The 22,471-nt window shown below is 41.3% G+C and overlaps 1 protein-coding gene across 1 annotated transcript in view; it reads right to left on the bottom strand.

The window, feature by feature from the left end:
- Positions 1-14,388, bottom strand: part of DAB2 (DAB adaptor protein 2) — a 162,018-nt gene extending 147,630 nt beyond the window's left edge. The window contains exon 1 of the mRNA XM_059417039.1: positions 14,104-14,388. The gene's annotated coding sequence lies outside the window, so the exon portion shown is untranslated. The remainder of the gene's footprint in view (positions 1-14,103) is intronic.
- Between the last annotated feature and the right edge of the window lie 8,083 nt (positions 14,389-22,471).

The following is a 22,471-nucleotide window of genomic DNA, read 5'->3' on the forward strand; positions in this document are numbered from 1 at the left end:
AAAGCCTCATACATGACCGAGAAGGAGCAATAAGAAAGATAACCATGAGCTAGAAGAGAGTGATTTCTTAGAAGATGGGGGATCAGAGTTTTAAAACTGAAGATACAGTCAACATTTGGGGGTCTTGGATGACAAAACTGAGACCAGGAGTTAGTGCACTGTATGACGGAACCAGGACTTAAAAAAATCTAAAGTATACAAATCAGAGTTAAATTTCATGGTTACTTACCAGGAATAAATGTAAAATCCTAACTTAGGTTTAGAAAATCAAATGCATAAGTACCGGAAGAATATGACCTGGTTTAATCACATTCCTGGGGTTTAACAGCAGGCTGAAAGGTCAATATAAATAAATTCTAGAGTCTGGTTGCCAAGGCATCTAACTGGGCAATGCTAATAAAAATATCCAGTATAAGAATATTGAATATCCTGGTATATGTCACAGATACAGTTTGGGACAATGCATTTCAAGAGGAAAAGTTATAAAACTATTGGATATGCAGAATGAGCAAGCATCTGGAAATCATGCCATTCACGAGGAAGGACACGGTATGTCCCAGCTTCATGCTGCAGAGACAGTACTCTTACTCTTGGTAGTTAGGCTTCGATCAGAAGGTGGAACTATAGAAGTGGTAAACTGAGAGAATCCAACTCAGTTTGAGGAATTTTCTCTAATTAAGCCACTTTCAATGGAATTAGCTCGTAGTGGGAAAAAACAGTGAGCCCTCTCCTTTATTTATTGAACTAATAATTTGGGGACATCTACCAATATTGCTAAGATAGAGATCCATAGGTAGGAGGGAGATAACAGGAAACCAGTTTGATTCCTGCCCTACTGGGTCTTACATTTAGGCTCATTTATTTATCAAGTGTTTAATGAGACTTGTGCTGGGTATCAGACTAGTCCTTTCCCTCAGGGATATGGTAAGAAAGGTTTCTGTTCTCATGGTCTTTACAGTCTGGCAGGGAAAAAGATATTAAGCAAACAAATATATAAAGTTGCAGACTAGATGATCATTTGTACTATGCAGAAGGGTGAATTCTAAAAGGGAGAAATTAATCAGGAGAACTAAGGAGGTTTGGTGAGTTGTGGAATAGTGTCTGTAAGATGGGTGAATTGCAGGTAAATATGGAGAGAACAGTACATGAAGGGTCTGTTTGCGGAGTGGAGAGAAGGCAGGAGTCACTGGAGCAAGGTGAGTTTGGTGAGGGCAATGTCTTGTAGGTCTTTGTGAGAGCTGGCTTTATTCTAAGTCCAACGGGAAACCACTGAACAGTTTTAGTGAGGATGATGATAAAATAAAATAAAATACATTAAAAAAAGAAAGGAGTCCTCTGGATTCTGTGGGAATGCATCACAGAAGGGAAAAACTGGATATGGAGAAACTAAAGATTCCATTGCTTCAGACTGATGAGAAGTAATGGTGCTTTGTAGGAGAATGGAGGTGGTAGATGGAGCCAAAACATATTCTAGTATTAGTAGGCTTAATAGTAATTGGGAACCTGATTTGAATTATACTGATTTGACATGGGGAGTTAGGATGAGGAGGATTTGGAGAATAACCCTTAAGAATCTAGCTCCTATGACTGGCTGCACTGTGACAGGCATCTTTGGGGGAGCTCCACGTTTGGGGTGATGGGAGAATGACTATGGATATGAGTTCCTTTTGGACAGACGAGGTTTGTTGGGATGATGGTAGACATGCAAGTGATATCAGTTACAATCAAGTAAAGGCCAGAGAGTCTATGATGTGTCTGCTAGGGACAGGTTGATGATACTCCTTGGTGTTCAGGTGTGCCTTTGATCTGTCTCCTTTCCACTTCTCTCTTTATCTCAGAGATGGAGAATTAGAAGCTCAAATATTTTGCCCTCATTTTGTTAACAGAAAATTGTGTGATAGTGACTCTTCAAGACCTTTCTTTTAAAAGAAGGGATTCAAACAGAAGCCTTGTTACCTGTGCTGATTCAAATCAGAGCTATAAAAATGTTGTTTTTCAGATTATCTGTGGTCTTTTACTTGTGGTATTTATATTCCTCATTCCTAGTTATGCTAAGGATGACCTTCGAGGTCTCTTTTTATAATGAAGATGTTCTCTAGAGGTTTGTTTTCTAGCAATCTCAGAGAACTCAGTGTAATATATGTTGCACATATTTCTTTCATTGAAGTATATCATAGAAGAATCTTATGTGAGAAATTGAGAAATTGCCCAGAAATTGTTAAACGTCAGTGTTTTCTGATAAGATGGGTGGTGGGTATGAGAGATATGATCATTAAGTCAGGGAAGATAAGCATCCCTATGAATTAAAGTATTGCTCAACAACTATGATTAAGTGCCAAAAGGTCTTTAAAATAAACACTTAAATATTAAGGAATTTATTATTATTATAAACTCTTCCAGCCATCAAGTAGGATGATTATTCTCCTCCCACTCCCAAAACAAGTCATTTTTCTTTATACAGTCTCTTGATCCTCTGCTTCTACACTTCATGCAACAATTGAGACAACCGCCTTATTTCAATCCATCATCCGATATGTGGGCTCTTGAAATAGGGTTGGACCTGCTTTCTGGTTCTTCCTCTACCCTCCTGCACACTGCCATCAGAGCAAATTTTCTAAATTGCTTCTTGCATCATGCTTCTCCTGCATTCAGAATCCTCCAGTAGGTTCACATGTTAGGACAGTAAAAAGCCCCAGCTCCTGTGTTGGGTAGAACCTTGGTAGGATCTGGCTAATCTTACTGACTGTATTTTCTCTGTTCATTGTCCTGTAAACACACTAGAGTGTTTCCACCTCTGTGTTTGTTTATGTTGTTTCTTCATCCTGGAGTACCTAATTCCCACTGGACCTGCCCTATTCTCTCAAGGCCAAGACTGAGCTCCACTTTTGGGAATGCTCTCACGGCACTGGATCCTTACAGATTTTGCATTGCTTGTCACTTGCTTCCTTATATCATGACATATTTTGTCCATTTACATGTCCCACATTTCGCATCTGTGTTATTTTCCTCTACTGGGAGGGACCCCTCCTTCAGAGGCTTCCCTGCCCTGTTCCTCAGCAACTCTCTCCACAGTGCCTGGATGCCAGGCCTGAGGTCAGTGGGATCCTTGAGATCATCTGTATCTAGATTCAAAGCATTTTCCACTGAGGAAAGAACACAGGCTAATTGGAAAGCCTAGTTTTGGAAGTAAGCATGAAGAAAGATAGTTTTTGCCAAAGGCTCCAGAAAGTGTATTGTGCAATAAAATGTGTGGCATGTTTCTCTTTCTCTGTCTTTTGTCTCTGGCTCAATGTTAAAGCTTAGTTCCCCCTTTCTTGTACTGAATCATATTTTTCTATTTCCTTCCCGAATCTGTTTTTTCCTTTAGTCTTTCATCACCCCTAAGCATATGTCCCTAGTCATCTAAGATTCTTGTTTTCTCCCAAGACATCTGAATGAAATTGTTAATTTCATTGCCGAACATTTTCTCTCCTTTCAATTATAACAATTTCCTTTTTAGTTATTTATTCCTTAAACTTCATTTTTATTCATTCATATTTTCTTGCTGGGTCAAGAGAGACTTTGTCTCCTTCTCTCCCCCCCCCCCACCCCGCCCACCTTCCCCCTGCTAAATTTTTCCCTGCTAAAGGAATGGACATTTCTATATAAAACACAGGTAAATTCAGGTTAAATGGAGAAATAGCTGCTTCTTCTCCTTCTTGTTCCTCGCCAATCAGTTATAATTTTGTGTTCCTTTTTAATATTGTCTGAAGCTTTATCCAAAATTCAAGATAAGGTTTTATAATAAATTAGAGTACTCAGGTCTACTGATACTCAGTTTTCTCACTACATTACCTGTTATTTACATATTAGCTTGATTTCTGTTATTAATGACTTGGAACTATCTGATAATCAATGACTGTTTCGTTTGTTTTTGCCTGTACAGTCCTGCCATTTAAATCTCTTACGTCTGGAGGAAAACGTTGGAGTAGTTTCTTCACACGATATGCAGTAAACCGTACTGTCAGATACGTATAGAAGATGAAGGCTGTTGTCATTTCTAAAATAAATGAATGCCTTTCTTAGCCATGTAATTACATCAACCCTCTTAGATGAAGTGGTGATTTCCTTCCTTCTGATTAAAACGAGTTCTTGTCCTAACAGTGGTAATCTCATGGACTCCATTACTCAGCATTATAATAGGGAAGGATAAGCTCAGAATACTTGCTCAACTGTGAGCTCTATTTGACCCGAGACAGTAAGTTAGAAATGAAATGCATAATATTTAGGTACGTATTTCTCCTGTCAGGAGTTAGTGGGTTCTTCTCCATGCCTGACTGAGAGCAGAAAGTCAAACCACTTCTACCCTGAAAGATTCCCAGACTGCAAATAAAATCACCAAGGTGAAAATGCTACCTTTGCTCTTTAAGGCATGGTTTGAAACTATGCTTCTATTTCAATTAATTTATTTTTTGCCTTTCCTGCCCTGGATTCACTGCACTGAGACTTTGAATGTATATAGCTGCCCCTTGCAGGGACCTTGGCTTTCTTTAGCTAAGTGGCCTGAACTGTTACTTGAAACATGAGAGGTTTCCATGCATTTTGACGTTCCATAGTATACTTTGTCTTAGCTTGCTGTCTCTTCAGGAACTGAGCAAGATGAAAATAATATCAATGCTAAATATTGTTTATATTTATTAAGCACTTAATGTGTGCAAGGTCCAGTTCCACCCATTTTATATAAACTGCCTTGATTCATGATCACAATAATCCTATGATTGTTATAATATCTGTTTTCAGATGAGGAAGCTGAGACACAGAACTAATAAGCAGTTGGCTCCAAGTAGCTCAGAGCCCCCCCCCCCCCGCCCCCAGCCCCGGGGTAGCTGGGGAAAAACAATAACAACAACAACAACAACTGGACTCCATTTCCCACTATTTCAGCCACTACTTCATAATAAAACTATAGGGATAAAAAAGATAAGAATACTTCTATTTGGTGACAGGGATTGCTGGCTAGGTAGAGAGAGGATTGATCTTCCGAAGTTAGTAAAAAAGATTTCCGGAGTCCCCAAAATGCTTAGTGAGGTGAGGGAAAAGGATATTTATTTGACGCTAAAATTCCATGCCCCAACTTTATCCAAGAACATCAGGGCTTCATGTCGATAGCAGGCAGGTACTATAGAGAAGCATAAATCTTTTGCTTCAGTGAATATGCAGTACCCACCAGGGAACCTAGTAGTGAGATGATATTCTGGGAGTCAGGAGGAGGGAGTGTAGTGAGAAGGGAAGCTTAGGAGAGGGAACAATGAAGGGCTTTATATTAAGCCCGTGGTTAAAGGAGCACACTGATGCCAGTGTAGTTGGTTGTCATTATCCAGTTGAAATCATCCTTGAAACACGCAAGTCATCTTACTACTTGCTTGTGATATGTGCCGTAATTTCATATGTCTGAAAACGCAAATCCTAGTTGAGTTCCATTTTCCTTTTTAGGGTCCTATGCATTTTAATGACAGCTGCATGAAGTGGGTAGTGACATCTGTTAATGGAAGCCTAAGTCCAAGGACAAAGTCATCCCTGTGTGTGAATGATGACGAGAAACAGGAATATATAATAAGAATAGCACTTGGGTTTTTAACAAAATAGACTTCCTCTAAAACAACAACAACAAAAAAAATAAACAAAACAAAACAACCCTCCCCTGCACTAAATGTTCTAAATTATGCAAGAAACATGATTTTACTCTGAACCAATAGAACGAGGTGTATAGAACAATATATAAAACCAATATTTAAAAACTCTTAGGTGTCTTTCAATTCTTATAATTCCTGCTTCATATAATTCTGATATTTTCCTTCAACTGGGTCATCCTACTCTCTTCTTAGGAATAGAAACCTCCAGATGATGCTCATTCCCAGAGAAAATTTGTTCAATAGCTCTTCGGTGATGTGCTCGGTAGATGCTTTTTATGCCTTTTACATTTACTATGTTATTCAATCCACACAGCAACCTTACATTATCACTGAAGTGTGGAGAAATTATGTAGTTGGTTCTGGGCCATACAGCTAGTGAAGGGATTTGGACTCTGGCAGTTACACTAAGCAACACAGGTGTGATTTGCTGTCACTCTGCAACTTGAATTCTAGTAACTAGTTCTGGAGCAGAGTTCCAATGAGCTGAGTGTGGGAGTGTCAGGACAAACTCCCATTACTCCACAGAACAAGACAAAGATAATGTACCATCTTGTAATAAGATTGCACTAAGAATATCACTTGTACATTCCAGATGATAAGTCAGGCGGCTTGTAAGTCGAGTTACACCCTCCAGCTATGTCCTTTGGTTTTATCAATATTAAATCACACAGATGGATGACTTTCACGACCTGTTCTTAAGGGGGGCGGGGATACATTTCAAACATACTTGAGCAGAGGAATTTTCAGGCAAGTATGATTGCCTTATGTGATAGGAAAGAATGAGGGAAATTAAATGTTTTGAGTGTCTCCTGAAAGTACAAATATATCACTAGGAACTAGCATATAATTTCATTCAGTTCATCAGTCCAAAGTATGAGAAAACTGAGATTCAAGAAGGCTTACTGACTTTCTTAAGAATGCAAAAGGCAAAGTAAGAATATAAACCCAGGTGTTTTGATATTTGGAACCCACACGTATCATCTTGGGGTCCCCAAAGATTGCTCTGTTTGATGTAGGATATGGTTTCCAGTTTTAAGGATATATTTGCATTAAGCCATGCAAATTCCTGTATTCAAAGATGCAGACTGTGGTCTGGGGGAAAGATATCTTCTCCTAAAGATCCCTGCAAGGAAATTAATGCCTCCATGGATGGTAGTGCATTCATAGGATGATACGATTTGCTTAAAAAACTGACTGCAAATGAATTTAATGATTCCAGTTTGGGACATGTTAAGTTTGAAATGACAGTGCAATCTATCAACACAGCTGACTAGTAGGCAATGGAGAACAGAGCTCAAGAGTGAAGCCTGGGCTAATTTACACAGTGTATACACAGAGATTTGAATCAGGGAGTGGAGGAGATTTCCTGGGTTGAATACAGAGAAAGAGCCAGGGGCTAAAGAGAGTTCTGCAAGGGCTAGTTGCTCAGGAAGGAGAGCCCAAGACGGAGGCTGGGGAATACTTGTGAAGGTGTCCAACCTGCGGAACCCCCAGTGTCTCTGAAGACAAAGCAGAGAGACTTTCAAGTAGAAGGAACTGCCCATCCCACGGAGTCATAGAGAGAATTTAAGGGGATGAAAGCTGAAAAGGAGTCACGTGACAAAAACATATAGTAAATCACTGGGGATACGTTAAAAAGAAAAATCAATCCGTGTGTTTTATTAATGGAGTTTCTAGACAATGTTCTCAAATCTCAGGCAAAACAAGTTTTTCACCATAGACTCGCCTATTACAAGCAATGGAAATCATACTGAAGAGAGAAAACTTGCTCATGGCAAATTAGGCGTACGTCACATAATCACTGGAGATGAGCCACATCTCCCGGTAAGCTTGAGGAACGACCAGGAAGCAGCATTGTTGGGGATGCAGTTGGGGAAGGAACGTTGAGGGAGAAGCATATGAGTCCTGGGAGAGTATTGTATGGACCCGGATCCCATTCGGAATGAGATGGGAAAACATTGCTGGGGGGGCGGGTGTTGAACAGGGGAATGATATGATCCAACATGTGTTTCCACAGGATACATGCAGAGGCTATGTTGGGAATAAAGTGTGTGGAGGGACAGACAAAGCAACGAGAAAAGTTCAGAGGCTCCTGGGATCCGGGAGAGGAGACAGATAGTAGTGGCTTGGGCCCTGGTGGTAGAGGTACAAGTCAGAGAGCAGATGCATTTTGAAGGTGAAGCCCACAGAGGAAAAATACCGGAATAGGAACCGGAAACTACATACGCAAAACTTCTTTTCCTCGTATTTTTATTTTTATTTTTATTTTTTCCTGTAAAAGAAGATGGTTGGAATTAGAAGCAGTGTTAAGATGAATCGTTTTCCAGACTGGGAGAAATCACAGCATATTTGGACAACAGCGAGAGCTGTCGTGGTAAGGAAAAAGTTAAAACAGAGGTGAGCGGCCAGAGATGTCCTTGAATAGGCCAGAGAGGAAGGGAGCTTTGCCAAATGGAAAGAATGACCTGTTTCTACACATTAGTCTCTACCCTGGCCTGGTAGTTCCCAGACTTTTCAGGTATAGCTGTCTTTTTAATATTAGCAACTTCCACCGGCTCTCTATGTTAGCAGTGGTACTCTGAGTACTCACAGATGAGGAAAACAATCATAACCGTATTATTAATCATAATAGCAGCAAAGTTATATTTCAGGAACAGTACAGTTATGTGAGAGACATTTGTTGTTTTGTTGCTCTGTTTGGTGCATACTTAGACTGGTGTCTCCTTTCAAACCCCAAAGATTTCATGCCTACAGCACACAGTTCAGAAAACCTGCTTTAGCAAAACTGCACAACCAACCCCTTGCTTTCTGAATAGGCCCCGGGGGGTTGCTATTTCATCCGAGATCCTGTCTTCCAGATCCCTTCGGGCATGGTGTGACCCCTCCACACATTTTTTCCAATCATACACTTCACTTCTTTGTGTTCCAATAATTGTTTGTTCTTGTCCTTTAAACTGCTCACTTCATGTGTGCGGTAATTGAATGCACAGTGTATACCTCCGGATACCCGAACCCTGCAAATATGGGACACAGGCGGGTGTATAGCTATAGCATAACTTCTCTCCTCTATTACCTGAAATTATATCTTGTTCATCTTTGTTTCTCAGCAGTGGACATTTCACTATTGAGTGGAACAGAAATACCTGAAAAACTGGATTCACTTTGTGGTTTTCCGGAGGACAGAATAATTATCAGTGGACAAAATGAGGAATAAGATAGATTTTTGGCTTATGAAAGGAAAGACTGTATGAACTTTTGAGACCTTAAAAATTGGAAAGACTATTATTTAAAACAATGAGTTCCAGGTGAGCGAAAACATCCGTCATTTTTTTCTCCCAATGGCCATTTAAACTCTGTGCACTATAAGTGTAGCAGATAGCATCACATTTAGTCTTTATAATAAGCCCACAAAGAAGGCTTTTTAATCATCTCCACTTTACCGGAAGTGGTCAAGGAGCTTGCCTCAGTGTACAGCTTGGAAGTGGCTGTGTTGAAACTCGAGTCTGTATGATCAAGTAGAGATATTTGACTTGGATGCCTTACTGTGCAGGAGGGTTGCAGGAGTAGATAAATCGCCAAGGTTATAAAGGAAGATACAACTCTAGGAAAATGCAAGTTATCTAGGTTGCACCCTATGCTTTTATGATAGTTTAGTAGGCTAGCTTTCCAGAAGAGAGCCATGAAATGAAACACTGAAAAGGAGACCCCCCCCCCACAGTGGGGTGTCTGAGATCATCCTTTTTTGTTTGTTTGTTTGATCCTCATTTTTGTTTATCCTCATTTTTTCTTAGACCCAAATTACCCTTGATCCAGAATGAGAACAAGTCCAAGTTTACTGACAACCATATTATGATGAGATAAGAATCAAGCGGGCCTGGGAGCCTGGGAGACCTCTCCAAATATTGAGGACACCTCACACCTCACATTTGAGCCCTGGACACAACTCTCAGACTATGTATTATTAATATTACCATAATTCTCAATATGCACCTGAGGTATCTAGGTCCTTCATTAATTTTATCTCCCTTCTCCTTCATTCTCTTTGAGTCCACATATATTGAGACTTTCTTAAATTCTGCTATTTCTGAGTTTTATTGTTTCTTGAGTATAAATAACAAATAAAAGAATCAGTCTTATCTGATAATGTGTCATTTATGAATATAAGAACAAATTTTGCATATTTTTATAGTAAACCATGGGTCCAATCCTTCATCAAAAGTGAATACCATACTTTTGAAAGCCTTTTATTCTTGATGCTTTGTTCAAGAAAATATGTATTTATATGCTTAGATGGGGCAAGGATATTGAATAGGGAAATATCTTATATGCACTTCCTTATCGCATTTCACTATATTTGCTCTTTTCAGCAAATAATCTAATTTGACATTTAGAAGTTTGGAGCACAGGGGGAGACATTACCACTCTATCCTTCTGTGTTTCTGCTGGTCATTTTGACAGTCCACTCCAGTGTAACTGAAAAAAGCTTTATTTGAGTGAACATCAACTTCACTTTCCATAGAACTATGACCTTAAAACCCAATCTTTTAACTTCCTTTGGGGAGCCATGTGACTGACTGCCTTGTCAGCAAGCGACTTTTCCTGAATCCAAGTTATTTCCTTTCCTACAGAGAAAAATTGCTGTTATCACTTCCAGCCCTTTAGAAATAGCCTTTTTCATGTATAGTATATGCTTTAAAAAAAAAAAAAAGGATGAATGTCATTTTGTCTCTTCCTTTTTGCTTATTTGCTCAAAAATTGTTTATCCTAAAGAAAAATGTAAGGATATAAGCACATTTCATGTGCTGTGAAAAAAAAAAATTAGCAACAGCAGAGATTTCTGATCCAATAGACAGCTAAAATTCTCTAAAACAGCTATTTTAAGGCATTCATTTCAAAATACCTAAAACCTAAGAAAAACATGGTCTGGTTAAAGCCAGCATCACCCTAGTACTTCCTGATTTCTTTATAACCTTTTCTTTAGTTTTTAATCCCACAGAACTTTGCTGTAACATTTAACACTGGAAATACTGTCTGGTATAACATTCCTCTTGCCCTACTTTTGAGTCACTGGTCCCATCTCAATTTCTTCTCTGAATGACTTTTTTTGCACCCTTCTTCACTAATCCTTCTCCTACCTGGCTCCGTCCTTTAAATGCCCTAGCCTTAGCATCCTGCTTTCTTTCTGCATATCCTAACTGGAGATTCTCATAACCACTTGCCCAGCTTCAAGACTCATCTATTCACTGATTTTTGCCACATTCAGCCTAGACTTCTCTCCTGAACTCCCACCATACTGCCCCCTGGGCAGCTCTTCTTAGATGTCCCACAGTCACCTCAATCCTAGCAAGTCCCAAACTGCACCTAGTATCTTAACACCCAGCTCTTCCTGTGTTCCCATCTCAATGAGAATGTTTTTATATGCCCAGCACTAAGCTTAAAATCACTGACTCATCCTCAATTTAATTCTACTATTAAAGATTCTTCCTATCTCCTTCTCTTCCTTCCCCATTGTCATGTACTGAGTTCATGCACTCACAGCTCTCCTCCAGATGATCACAGCTGTGATTTCCCAAAAATAGTTTCCTATCTCTCCTATGCCGAAGTCAGGCATTTTGTATATCATCCACTTTCTTTTAAACCTTCTATAATTCCTCATTTCATATACAGAAAAATCCCAAGCCCCTTAACAGATACGACAAGGCCATTTACAATTTAGCTTCAATGGCTCTGCAGGCCATCTTTCCCCACACTCTCCCCACTCACCCAAAGGCATATGCACTAGTCACCACCATCTTTATATCCTTTGTCTTTGCACATGCCATTTTTATCTTTTCTTAAAATGCATTCCACCCCCTCCGTTTTTTGCCTGCCTGATTTTGCCATGCGTTTTTCAACAGCCGACTCAAATACCATCTCTTCTTTGAAGTCTACCTGACTTCTCCAGGTGCACGTTCTCTCTCTACTTTTACTGCCCTTAGAGAGAGGTTATGGCAGGGCTTGTTAGCATGACCCTCTTCCCTTTCCCAGCCCTACCTCTCAGCTCAAAACCCTGGATTTCATCCTAGAATGGGAACACAAGGTGGTGGTGTCCTTGGGATAGACCTTCAAGCAGGTAGGGTGCCAATTTATGCTTGTCCTGGGTCAAGTGGAGGAGGGCAGAAGGTGAAGATAAACTCATGCCTGATGACTGACTAGACCAAGGCTTCATGTCTGCAAGCAACTGGAAAATGATGGGGCTGCCTCAGATGTACAATCAGGAAGAATGAGGCAGGAACATAAAAACTTCATAGTTCTTATTGAGTTAACACTGCTTAGTAAATTAGGTACTTATGAAAACCCACTTAAATTTGCAGAAACTCAGCAAGGAAAGAACAAACTTTAATCCCAAACCACTATCAAAGCAAATTTTCCATTACTAATTTATCCTTTGTTGCAAAGAGTGACACCATCACTATATCTCTAGTGAACCCTTTAGATCAAATCATGGTCAGAGGTCCCCATGAAAGACACATAGGAATACACAATCTTGTTCTGATCCAAAGTATGAGTCTTATTCATAATATAAGGATAAAGTAAAGACAGATGGCAGCTCCTACTCAGATCAAAGTTTAGAATGAGTATCTAACCAGTTGCAGAATGATTGGGAACTTGCTGGAATCACTGAGGACCCTGCTGATTAGGAAGTATATTATTGTAAACCAGCCATGTTTGGAAGGAGAGGATATATTTGTTCATCTTCTCTCAAGGGCAGAAATGTAAGATATTTTATTAAGTTATAGGATATTAACAGTAATTTCTCCCAAAATTATTCTGAGGGAAGGCTAGGCCATTCTTGAACCATGTCTGATTCTTTCTCTGTATTCTCCATTCTTTGGCTTCTACTGCCTACCTATATATTCCATTCTATATCAATTGTTTGTCAATTCTTTTCCTACCAGGCCTGTATTAACTTCATGAAAGTCTATTTTCTGAATGATATCTTGCTCTCTCAGATCATTTCCCCATAATCTGTCTAAACACCTGAAGCTTTCCACTATAATGGAATTCCTTGGATGGTATAATATCAGCCTACAAGGTGATTGTACTGCCTACACACTTGGTCAGAGAGACCTTTGATTTTCAACTTCCTCCTGGAAAGATGCCTCTTCTCTGGAATTTCCTATGCTCCAGCCAATTCCCCATTACCTCCCTCTTCTCCTGGACTCTGGTTTCCTAGCTCTTCCTGGAAGCCAACACTTACTACTCTTGGGGGACATCTTTGACAATGATGTAGAAACAATAGTCATGGAAATGTATAGGAGATACACCAATAATGTCAAATGTAGCTCCACCAGGTTCTGAACGTAAGGGTTCTGCCAACACTAGAAGGAACCAAATAATCAGAGGTAGGTGAGCATAAAGATTGCCTAAAATACCAGTAGTCATTTAATTCTTAACATTGTGTGATTTCATGTAGGACTTCAAATGACCCAACATGAAGGAGAACAGAGACTATTTCTAATAATAAGCAGTTAAGTTGGCTTCCTTACCTTCCTCCCCCTCCATTTATAAATGGGCTCAAGTAATTTGAAAACTGGAATTACCAAACAAACAAGTACTCTGGGTGCATGGAAATACCTTTTATGGTAAGAGTAATAGATTTTGCTGAGGTTGTTATAATGGCTCTTTTTTAGACCCCGGAAGTTCTAGTTTAAACATCTTACTTCCACCGGAGACCTGGGGTTGCAATATACTCTCTGAGATATGCTTCATTACTTGATGATGAAAGTAATTGTGGAATGCTGTTATGCTTTGCAGGCTGCCGGCAACTTGTACAAATATCTAAGACTCCTTTTTTTCCCCTTTTGATTTAAAATATCACATATAAGTCTTTGTATTAAAAATCAGAGGTATAAAAGCTGCTGACGTCTATAAATATTTTGTCCTGTAGGTATTCCCTGGTCTTCAAAGCGCCCCGTAGGGAATGTTGACTGGATATCAGACATGGCCTCGGGAGAGGAGGAACCACCCATTTCTTTATCATAACAGCTCCCCCTGCTGCTTCCAAGCGAAGTCTTCACGATTGTTTGCCATTTTCCTTTCAACTTTTGAGGGACTCTGGAAACATGGCTGGAAAACATTATCCTCAACTGAACCGTGGCCAGGAAAGTCTCAGGAGGGAATTCTTTCCTGACATAAAATTAAACCTGGCTTCAGCATATCTTAGGGGGAAAAAGGAGGAAAACTTACTGTTGATGTTTCTTGGCTTGGTTTTCTCTCTGTTCTTAAAGCAACATTATTTTAAAAATCTGTAACAAAATCTGTCATCTGCCAAGTCAGTCCAAGCATCCCAGTGGCTCACAGCTCAGGTTTCTCTGTCTTGCCCTGTTCTATTGCCTTACTCCACACACACTTTGAAAATTTATTCACACACAGATGCTTTTTCACTTACCTGCGGTAGGAGTGTTGGCTCTCTCTCTCTCTCTCTCTCTCTTTGTCTCTTTGTTGTGGAAGGGATCCTGGTGCCCAAAGTTCCACAGAATCCTAGGCACTGTGGCACCAGTGGGGTGGTGAGGCTTCCAAGTCACAGTAACCAGGCCTCCCGGTGACTTCTCCTCCAGCCTCAAACTTCAGGAGTGGCTCTGGAGCAGATGACCCCAGGCAAAGTATTTTCAGGTCTAACGAGATGCACTGCTTACTTGGAAAAGAAAATCTGGAAGCTGTGGTTGGCGGCCTTTGCCTCTCTGTGCCTGAGGTAGACAGTTACTATGTGACCTGATGTCCCTGGTAAGAAGATGAGAGGTTATTTATTCACCCAAAAGTCAGATGTTAGAATTGAGTCAGAAGGAAATTAAAAATAAAGAAAGAAAGAAAGAAAGAAAAGAAAGAATTGTCTCCACCAGAGCACTGATGACTCTGCTGGTGAAAGATGTCTGGTATCTCAAGAAGAGGCCAGACACACTTGCCAAATCAGTGCTAGTTTGGGGTCACCCCTCTTTCTCTGACATGACCTTCTTTTTTGATTCCCATGAAACACAGTAACTTAGAAACAGTTTGTCCATGGGTGTGGAGGAAATAGAGCAAGTGAATTGACACTGTTGAGAATTTCTCTAGAAATTTCTAGACAATCTAGAAATTTCTAGAATTTCGCTCTCTTGGATATTCAGACATTGGTCTCCGGCTCTGAATCCACTACTCACATTAATATGCATTTGCAGCATTGAAGAATGCCGTGTGGGTCTATCCCATCAATCTACACCTTGTGCAGACCAGGACACAATGTGGGACACATTCCTCAGGCTGTGGTGGGGCGTGGTTGAGCTAGGCCACAAACACACGGAGCACTTGCTTATTGATCTGGTTGAAGATCTGCTCCTAAATGGCCGTTGTTTAAGATTATCTCTTATCACTGGCTGATAGGATAGGCTGCTTTTCTGGAGGTGAAGGTATTCTCTGTCTAAGGCCTATATTTACAATCAAAGTATTTCACGACAGGAGAGTAAAGTAACATTTTACAGTGGGTACATTTTTAAAGGGAACAGCTAGCCAGTTACATCGCCAGGTTGTAAGGATGGGGGTCACAGTCGTGATGGCAAGGCTGATCCTTTGCCGTAGGTGGGTTGAAGCAGAAGAGTCAGGCCGGAGGCAGCAGGTATTGCCTGGGAGAGTCTGGGAGGGTCCAGTCAGAGTCAGGGTGGGGAGACCTGACCACCTCGGGGGACAAAATGAGAGCACTGTGGGCTAGGGCCTGGTTGATGGGGATGGAAACTGTAGAATCCTAGAAGCACAGAGGTAGAGGGAGTAGGATGGGTTCTGGAGTGATATTTAACTTCTCTCTCCTAGTTTTCTGAGGCTTAATCTGAGAATTGGCCCCGCCTTCTCTTGTTCCTCCTCCTGACAAGTGATTTTCTTCTTCATCTGCTTGTGGAGGTTTCAGAATAAACTAGGGAGCTGGGTCCTGGAGAAGAGGGCCGCATCAATTCTATCCACCATCACTGGATCCTGCTTGGCATCTTCTCCCGCCTGCCCCAGGGCGATACTCTTCTCTGTACACTTCCATTCTACTTGCGCTTCCGCACACGCAAACGACCCTGATGATACCACTGGCCAGCTAGGAAAAAAAAAAAAAAATAGATGTTTAAATCTGGTCAGCTGAATAATTTCTTTCCTGCAGTAGATTGATATCTTGGTACCAACTCTTCAGCCCCCTTTGCTGTGAAAGGATCACACATCCACATCCAAAGCAATAGGACATTCCATGCCTCCTATGCTGGAGGGGTATTTTTTTGCCCTATTTTTTTTTTTTTTAAGATTTATTTATTTATTTATTTGACAGAGAGAGATCACAAGTAGGCAGAGAGGCAGGCAGAGAGAGAGAGGAGGAAGCAGGCTCCCTGCTGAGCAGAGAGCCCGATGCGGGGCTCGATCCCAGGACCCTGGGATCATGACCTGAGCCGAAGGCTGAGGCTTAACCCACTAAGCCACCCAGGCGCCCCTTTTTTGCCCTATTGATACCAGGTTTGGCCATATGACTTGTTTTGACTACCGGAATATGAGCAAGCATGACATATATCTTGCCTCTGGCAGAAGCCTCAAAAGCCATTGTACATTTCTATTAGTCTTTTTTCCTTAAGAAACCATGTTTCCCCAGTTGGGTCTTCTCCTTCAGCCAGGGACTCAAAATAAGATCAGAAGATGCAAGAAATAAAGCCATAGCAGCTGGTCCCAGCCACCAACATGTGACACAAATGAGAAACCAATGTCTGTTGTAAACCACTGAAATTGGGGTTCGCTTGTTCTAACAGGCAAAATCAACTAATAGAAATCCCTCCTTCAGTTTAGTTCCAACCTGCCTGTCAGGACTCATGGCACCACAACCGCACATGCGCCCTACCTTCTAACCAATCTAAAAGCATCTTCACTTCTCAGTCTCTGTGTTTCATTCAGTTTTTACTACTCTCCTAGCGCAAACTGTCTTTCCCCAGTCTTAGCAAACCTTACGTTAAAGATTCTTCCAGCTAGCTCAAAATCTTTCTCCTATATAAATTTTTTTTCCAAATGTCTCGGTGTGAAGTGATTTTCCCTTCCTCTGAATTGTCACAAGCATTCCATGCTTACACTCTCCATAATTCCCTTTAATAATAAGAAATGATGCTTTCTAAACACATACTATATACTAGATGCTGGTCTTTAATCAACTGTGTTAGTTTGATACATTAAGATGAGAGGAGAGGAGAGAAGATCATAAGATGAGATGAAATGAAAGGTTAATTGTGAGTAAAAAAACCTGTGAAGGATAAAAGGGGAAGGAGTAGCAGAAAGTGACAGGAGCCTTTGTAACACAATGATTGTCTGACACTGCGGAAGGAGAAGATGGAGAAGGAAGATTGGTCTCAGGCTACAGTTTAATTCCAAGAAATGTTCTGCCAACCCAATGAGAATCTTTAAGCCAAAGCCATTTTTTGAGAGTCCCCCATCTCATAAAACTGATCTGCCATTGATACTCTCACTATGGTTGGTCACTGGCTGGGAGCAGCCCTTTGGGAATATGGCAGTAGATCTAAAAGGATAGAAGCTGGGCTTGTTCATCAGTTACACTCCAGCAGCATGAAATCTGGGCAATTCTTTCTCACGGTCATGAGGTCAATCTACATTAGTTCATTGAATCTTCCTGAAAATCCAATGAGTTCAAGACTGCTATCGTTCCTGTTTGAAAGTAGTAAAACTGAGGCCCTGAAAGATAAGTGACTTTGTTACCATCACTCAGCTAGCAATGGGATGGAGCCTGACTGGTCCTCTAAACTATCATGTGACTTTAACTCCAGGCATTTATTATGTGAATGAGTAAATGCACCTTGATATCACTTGTGAAAAAGTGAAAATCAGAGATGGTAGTCGTCAATGCCTCTCTGTTTTTATTGGACCCAGACATGCACAGTCCTTCCTCCAGCTATCCTAACACACAAGTTTGTCCTTCATCTGTGGGTCAAGGAACAGAACTGGATGTGTTTTCAGAAGACTTCTATTTGCTGTTCTGATAGAATATTCAGAAATATTTTTATGAATAAAACAGCTCATTAGAAATGTTTCCTAAAACCCCAAGGAAACAAGGCTCTTTTTCCTGTCATTCTTGAGCCATCAATTCCAGTCCATTTCCTGCTGAGTCTAATAGACAATGTGTTGTTAATCTTTCAGTCCATTACCTCATGCCTGGTGTTTTTGTCTTACGAATGCAAACTTCATTTTCTCCTAAGAAATCATTTTCTTTCTTGTTCTGTGACTATGTTTTTCTCTTGTGAGAAGTTGTGAATGATCTTGCTGAGAGAAGCAAACAAAGACAGATTTCGGTAGATAGTTTATATTTTCATAGGAGACCTAAACTACTTCCCCCCATTTCAAAACAGCAACAACCACAATGAGAAGAAAACAAAAGAACATTTAGGATTAGGGTAAGTAAACCATTGTGTCTTGTCTCCCTGTAGACCAAGTGTTTTCCCTTTACCTTTCTCCTGAGTCTATTTTAAGAAAACAAACACAAAATACCCCAAACATATATAAAAAGACACATAATAGAGATATATAGATAGATATGAATCTATATATCTATATGACATGATATATGCACATATATGTCATATAATATGTATATTAGACAGTCTTCTTTCTATTGCAGTATGGGGTCATAGAGAATGCTGGCAGGTAGTGGAACGTAGCTGCAAGAATCTTTTTCAAGGAAAAACTAGAAGACACCAAATAAGCAGCCAGACAGACAATCAACCACCCAAATCCTCCAAGGATTTTTCCACTATTACTTTTCCCCTGACCACAGTGTATGGGGATTTTACTTTCAAGCTCAGGGTCAAGCCCTGCCCTGGACCACACAGTGGCATGGTGTCAGTCCTCTCACAAGCACCTTGAACTGGTGCAATATACAAGCCTACTTGTCAGACCTGTAATTAAAAGGCATTTTACCCCACTGCCACTTTAAGATTAACTTGTTGGGAAATGTTTTTGGTTGCCTTTTTTTTTTTTTTTCCCCCTTCTGCCTTTGGAAGAAAACTACCAGGCACCATGACATTTCTGGTCATCCTTATTAAATCCCAAATTGCTTAAGTTACAAAACACGGTCTTATTTCAGAAAGTAGGATCTTCGGTCATACTACATTAATTAGCACTGCAATTTGCATTCAAAAATACGACTTGTCATCCGTCTGCTGGAGCCAGCACCCGACAAGTCTGTCTGGTGAAGGGGTGTCATGGGCTTCTAGCTGCCCTGCCAAACTTTCCTGCCACACGATAGCTCTTCTTTCTGACCCTGGGACTGAAGAAGGGGGAGGACAGATAAAGGGGATAGGAAAAACTTAATTGTCATGCCTGTCCATGGCTTCTTGCTCTGGGAGCCTCACAAGTAGTCTGCCAGGACTCCCAACCTGCTTAGCCCCTCAGATGGTATCAGACGCCAAACCTCTTCACCTTTGGTCTATTGTTCATTTACTCCGCCCCCCACCCCTCACCCCCCACCCCCTTCCACCCCCAGCCTTCAAAATTCTGGTGCTTTATTTTATACATATCCTGTCAGGAAAGATCCCTTGTCCTCAGGCAGAAATTCTTTTAGGCCTTTTATTTAGAATCCCATATAAAAAGGCCCCAGGCTGGCATTCCTCCGCGTGGCCGTAGGCATTGTATATCTTGGCTTGCAGTTGGAGGAAATAAAGTTATATTCTTGCTGCAGCTCCCTTTGCTCCCATGGAACACCAGAGGGTCTCTTGCTCTGACCCATGTCGGAGAAATTTCCCAAACTCAGGCAACAAAGGCAGATTTTCAATGTCATCTCCTCTGAAACCCCTCTCCCTAGTGAGGAAGCCGGTTTCATCCCTGCCTCCCCCAGGGTGGAGGCTGGAGCTCATAGTACAACTCTCTCTATCTCAAACTATTCTCCTCCATCTTCTTCTTAATTTCCCATCTGGGGACCCTCTATACCCTTGAAGTGGGTGAGAGGCCCAAAGTCATATAATTGGTCCCTAGGAATTTCCTTGGAAAGTTGCATCTTTTTTTTTTTTTTAAGATTTTATTTATTTGACAGACAGAAATCACAAGTAGGCAGAGAGGCAGGCAGAGAGAGAGAGAGGAGGAAGCAGGTTTCCCGCCAAGCAGAGAGCCTGAGGCGGGGCTTGATCCCAGAACCCTGAGATCATGACCTGAGCTGAAGGCAGAGGCTCAACCCACTGAGCCACCCAGGCGCACCAGAAAGTTGCATCTTGACTGAAGATCTCTCCACTCAATATGTGGCATTGCTCATGTGGCATTTCAGTTGAATCTTCCATCACTATTATGTATCAACTCCTTTCGGTGTTCTCTGCCTCTTTTAGTATCTTCCGTGGAAAATTTCCATGTTCTTTTAGTGCACACTCTACCAAGTACCTAAAACATGTCACCTTCCTGGGGCTTAGCTTTCCTCCAACCTCCCCATCGCCTCTCCTCATCACATTTGAGCTTTGCCACTTCCATCCTTAGAGCCTGGGTCTTTGCCAAGCAAGTCCCATGGGGAATGCGCTTGTCCTCTTGCCCCCACTGCACGGGGACATGTCAATACACTGTCGGCTGAAAGTGACACCTGGACTCAGTTTCTTAAATTTGTGGATGATTTGTTATTCTTGTTATTGGTCTTACTTTTCAGCAAAACCTCTTTAACAAAACGAAATACTTCAGCCCTTTTTTTGGTAAATGGCTCAAACAAATTCAAAATGAGCAAATGGGGATAAAGTTTTAGACTGGGGTCCCTGACACTGTGCACCTGGCTTCCTCTACAGCCCCAAATGCCTTAAGAAACACACTTGGGGGAAAAAAAAATCCCTTTTTTTTTTTTTTTTAAAGATTTTATTTATTTATTTATTTGACAGAGATCACAAGTAGGCAGAGAGGCAGAGAGAGAGAGGAGGAAGCAGGCTCCCGGCTGAGCAGAGAGCCCGATGCAGGGCTCGATGCAGGGCTCGATGTGGGGCACGATCCCAGGACCCTGAGATCATGACCTGAGCCGAAGGCAGAGGCTTTAACCCACTGAGCCACCCAAGTGCCCTAAAAATCACTACTTTAAAACACGAAGTGATTTTTGAAATGGGAGCCAAGCGTGGAGGGTTGTTTTGAAAAAGGGTTGTGTCCCCCAAAGCCATTCAGAAGCCACTTCTGTATGCAAACCAGTGACTAATGGCCCCAGCCCCAGGTCCCTGCTTACTTCCGGTATGATCAGTTTCTAAATGCCACCTCTTGGTAAGACCTCAATGCGCCTTGGAATCTGGTTTATTTATTTCTCTAAAACCCGAGCTTCTGAAATGAAATCCCCATGAAAGAGCCCATAAAGGCAAAAGGCCTCTTGTCTTTAAAAGAACAGAAAACAAAAACAAAAACCAAGAGCTCTAAAAACTTGATTCTGTGGATTATGAAGTTTATGGCATTTTAATGCCACTCCTTAAATCCCTAAACCATACGAACCACAGAGATTTTAATAGACTACTCAGGCTTTGGGTCTTTTGAAGTTTGATTGCCAGCCAGTTATTGCTTTGAGTTTTCCCAAGGAGAGCCCAGATTTCCCTTGATCCCTCCCGCGTCGGTTTCTTCCTGTAAATGCACTAACCCTGTGGTATCGACATCATCTGACCAATACAGAGGCATGGCCCCTACTCTTTCACTGTCCGGCTCCCTGGCCTAGAGGCTGTTTCAAGATTGTCATACGTATTCAGATCTTCTGGTCAGGCATGTGGGGAGAATCAAGGGGCAGCTACTTGGGGAATAACGGGCAGGATGACTCTACTTCTTTTTGGGTGAGCAGAAGCGTTTATCAAGAGGAGAGGGGAAAAGTTTCAGAAACAAGGCTAGAACAGAACATAATCTTTCTTCCCCCACAATATTTCCTCGTTGGTGACCCTGTAAGAGCTTGTGTTTCCAATACAGAACTCCAGGACCCTGCTGTAGTGCGTAAAACATGCGAGTGTGATCCTGACAGGCCACATCTAGGCATGATTAGAGGCTGAAAGTCATGGCCCCGCAAAAATTTTGGACCGGTTATTTTACAGTGCCTGCACTTTAACCCCGGCAGGGATAATAGCCAGAGCTGAGGGAGGGGCCGAGGAGGCGGCCTGTGGAGCATCTGGTGTCCTTTCCTTGCAGCCTGGCGTCCTCGATTATTGAGTCTAAGGAGAGCTGAGGTTCCGGGAGCTTGACTGCAGGAACCACACACGCTCCTCACCAGCTGTGGAAGACGCTTTCAGGCCCTATTCAACCTCGTCTGGACTTCGAAAGTGGAAAGAACCCTCTGTACCAACTAAAATACTGAAAACAGTGACTACCTTTAGTAATAATTGTTGCCATATTTGCATGAAATTTATTTCAGAAGAATGTTGAACTAAAGGATAGATATCTAGTGATTACTATCTACTATTATTACTATCCTGAACCTGGAAAGAGAGTCATCAAAACTCTAACAAGACAGGTATCAGCTTACCTCATCCATGAACACCTCTGGACCACTCTGACCCTTTTTTCTTCTTCAATATCTATAGTTCACACATGCAATTGGACACAGAAATATGTATTACCTTATGTAGCGAAAGACTGTTTTATACCTCTGCTTAGATTGAACGAAAACATGTTTTCACTACTGGGTATTTACTCTAAAGATACAAACATAGTGATCCAAAGAGGCACATGCACCTGAGTGTTTATAGCAGCAATGTCCACAATAGCCAAAGTATGGAAAGAACCTAGTTGTCCATCAACAGATGAATGGATAGAGAAGATGTGGTATATATATACAATGGAATACT

The sequence above is a fragment of the Mustela nigripes genome, chromosome 12 (genome assembly GCF_022355385.1).
Source record: "Mustela nigripes isolate SB6536 chromosome 12, MUSNIG.SB6536, whole genome shotgun sequence".
NCBI classification, from domain to species: domain Eukaryota; kingdom Metazoa; phylum Chordata; class Mammalia; order Carnivora; family Mustelidae; genus Mustela; species Mustela nigripes.